Genomic DNA, 3,865 nt, shown 5'->3' on the forward strand with positions numbered 1-3,865 from the left:
TGGTTCTCTTTTCTCCACACCCTCTCCAGCATTTGTTATTTGTAGTCTTTTTAATCATGGCCATTCTGACCAGTGTGAGGTGGTACCTTATTGTAGTTTTGACTTGCATTTCTCTAATAATTAGTGATGTTGAGCATCTTCTCATGTGTCTACTGGCCATCTGTATGTCTTCTTTGGAGAAATGTCTGTTAAGGTCTTCTGCCCATTTTTCAGTTGGGTTATTTGTATTTTTGTTGTTGTTGAGTTGTATGAGCTGTTTGTGTATTTTGGAGATTAAACACTTGTCGGTTGTATCATTTGCAAATATTTTCTCCCATTCTATAGGTTGTCTTTTCTTTTTTTTTTATGGTTCCCTTTGCTGTGCAAAAGCTTGTAAGTTTGATTAGGTCCCATTTGTTTATTTTTGTTTTTATTTCTATTGCCTTGGGAGACTGACCTAAGAAAACACTGGTACAATTTATGTCAGAGAATTCTAGGTTATTTTATATTTCTCCAGAGATTTTGTTCTAATGATTACTTTTTAAATTATATCTTTATGTCACTGCAACTCAAAGGGTAGCCTGTGAACTAGTGCTGCTCTGCAAATGGTGGCTTAATGATTCATACAGAGATGAGTACAAAAATTGTGAATATGCTTTTAGAAACTTATAGGAATTGACGATGCAACATCCAAGCCTGTGATCAGTTAACAAGCATTAGTGAACAGGATTGTACAGACCAGTTTGGATGTTACTGTGCCCATGTGATGAGTCAAAGTAGCCAGACATGCATACTAGTTGAGCTCACTAAGACTGTGCTTCAGTGTGTAGTATCTTAAGTTTAATTTGTCATGGGTGTATAAATAAAATGAGTAAAAATGTAAGGATTATCAACAAAAGTTAGAAAGTTAAAACAGAATTTCTCCGTATATTATTGCATATTCCATAATTTAACAATTGCCAAATGAAATAGGAGATAAAGTTATCATACAACCCCTTATACATTAGAATTTTATTTTCAATCAAAAATCTTGATAGGTAATTTGTGTAACCATTTTTATTATTGATAGATAATTTAAATTAATTTAAATTTAACTTTTTTTAAAAAACGTCTTTATTGGAGTATAATTGCTTTACAATGGTGTGTTAGTTTCTGCTTTATAACAAATCTGGAATGCTTCACAACTTTGCGGGTCATCCTTGCGCAGGGGCCGTGCTAATCTCTGTATTCCAATTTTAGTATACGTGCTGCCGAAGTGAGCACTAAATTTAACTTTTACATTATAAAGTAAATAGTTGGACTGGCTACTGGTGAAGGATTGAAGACAGAGTTTAAAAATAAATAATAAATTTATGAAGATTATTTTAAATTCAGTTTAAAATTATAAAAAATGAAAGTTTTAAAGTTATGAGGCAACATCTTTCTTATTTTAGAAAGAAAGTAAAAATAAATATTCTGAGTTTCCCACTGTGGCTTTAAAATATCTTCTTTCCTTCTAGTCAATATAACTTTTAAGACTGGCTTTTGCTACTAAGACTGGCTTTTGCTACCATGAGTGCTAATGAAGTAAAACATAAAAACAGTTTAGGTTGCACAACCCATTTTTAGTAGCATTATTGTCAACCCAATCTAGATGAGTTAAAAAACAAGAAGCACATGCATTTGTCATGACTTAATTTTTTGTCATAAAAAATTTTTTAATATTGAAAAATAGTGTTTATTAAAGTGTCCATTTAATGTAAGTAATCACTTAATATGGGGAATCACTCTAAAAACAGGGTGTCATAGCAACTCTGTATTAATTATACGCATATAGTCAATAAACAATGTATACAGTTGTGTCATTTTCCTATTTTATTTTTAGACTATTAAAATGTAGTTTCATGTCTTTTGAGTCTAACAATATGAAAGGAGGTTGCATTTTGTAGATCTCTTTTTTTCTGGTAGTTCATTTTTTTTATTGAGGTATAATTTCCATAACATACATTTCACTACTGTAAACGTCCTGCTCAATGATTTTTCAGTAAATGTATGCAGTTTTGCAACCATGACCACAGTCCAGTTCTAGAATACTTCGATGATCCAGAAAGTTCCCTTGTGCCCCTTTGCAGTCACTCTATGTTCCCATTCCCAGCTCCAGGCAAGCACTCTTCTGGTTTCCTTCTTTATAGTTTTGTCTTCCCTAGGCATTTCATGTAAATGGAATCATACAATATGAAGCCTTTTGTATCTGGCTTCTTCTGTTTAGCACAGTGCTTTTGAGTGGTTTAAAAGCTGTCAGAAGTAAAAACAACAACAAAACATGGAGTCAGACTCCTCATTTCACCCTGTCACGCTGATAGAGTGCTTCCTGTAAATATGGCTTAACTGTGCCCTTCCATGTGGAACACCTCCTTTCCAGACATGCACAGTGTTTGCTAGACAGATTGTACAGCCTTCAGGCTCACTCTACTTTTATTGTTCCAAATGGATCACTGGTGATTTTGTGTCTTGTTATATACCATTACCCGCTAAGTAAATCTGCCAGAGTATACATAGATCTGCATCAGTCGGCCTTCTCTCTCCACACCCTCCCACACCCCTTTTCATCTTCACTATTTATCAGCCTTTCTTCTCTTAATGGTTCATTGTGGATGAACCGGCGTTGATGATTTCAGTTGACAGTGAAAACATAAAAGCTAAACAACCTCACTCACACACTCTATTCTGCAACATTAGAAAAATTACTGACAGCCTAGTATATATCCCCTCATTAACTTCTCTTCCCCGTTATCGCTGTATGGAGAATGACTTAGTGAAGTCATATGAGTAGACAAGAAATAGATAAAGGTGGCTTGGACTAAGGTAGTAGCAATGGAGTTATTGAAAAGACAATAAATATGAGGCATTTTATTGGTTATTTATTATTTGTTGATACTGAGTGCTTTACTTTATCCCACTTAACTCATATGACTATGGAACAGTTCTTTCTAACCCCAACTTTCAGATGAGCAAACTGAATCTCAGAGAAACTAGGAAACTTTCCCAAGATAATTTAATAAAAGCTTGAGCTGAATTTTGACCTCCAGCCAGTCTGGCTATAACTTTTGTTCTCTTTCGTGTTTGTTTGAAACCTCAAAAGCTCGTTATCTAAAACAAAACAGAACAAACAAAATACCTGTGTCATGGAGGAGGGAGATGTAAACACAAATCATCCATGCCAATCCAGTATAAACATTGAATCATTTTAGTGTGTATTTCTACACAATCTTTTTGCTTTTTCTCCTGTGTAAATAAGTGTCTTTTCTCTCACATCAGTTTTATAACCTCAATTTTTTACCTACAGTTTTAATATAAGCAGTTTCCTATCTCATTAAAAATTTGTAAAGCTCAAAGCAATAGTATGAAAAAAATCCTTGAAATGAAAATACAACTAAATCTGCATATCAAAAAGCAAAATTAAATTCCAAGAAATGTTGATTCAGAAAAAAATCATCAAAAATTCTGATATATTCTATGAACATTATTATAGTGAAGAGGAAAAATGTTCAGTTGGCTTTAGATTTTTAAGCAGAAATACCCAGTGACAAGACAATTAGGATATGTGTGAATGAAAATATAACTCACGGAATAAAATTATTTTAAGCCAATGTATCATTCAAGTTCAGAAACAACTGATAAACATTCTTAAATCCTGAAAGACTCATGTAATAATGCACTCAGGACTCCCTTTTGAAGAAAATTGATATGAGAGATGAATTTAAATAAATAACTCAGTAATGACATGTAAGAAAGAGGACTAGTAGTGAACATTAAATTTACCTAAGTCTAAACAACTATGCAGAAACTGGTTACAAAATAGAATGGAAATGCAATAAACCTTGACATTTGTGAGGCTAATTAAAAA

General features: G+C 33.1%; 1 pseudogene; it reads right to left on the bottom strand.

Moving 5' to 3' along the window:
* Positions 1 to 1,141: 1,141 nt before the first annotated feature.
* Positions 1,142 to 1,242, bottom strand: LOC115801670 (U6 spliceosomal RNA; annotated as a pseudogene).
* Positions 1,243 to 3,865: the final 2,623 nt, after the last annotated feature.

This window comes from Delphinapterus leucas, chromosome 3, assembly GCF_059928025.1.
Source record: "Delphinapterus leucas isolate spDelLeu-1000000601 "Yukka" chromosome 3, BTC_Dleu_Yukka2, whole genome shotgun sequence".
Taxonomy (NCBI): Eukaryota; Metazoa; Chordata; class Mammalia; order Artiodactyla; family Monodontidae; genus Delphinapterus; species Delphinapterus leucas.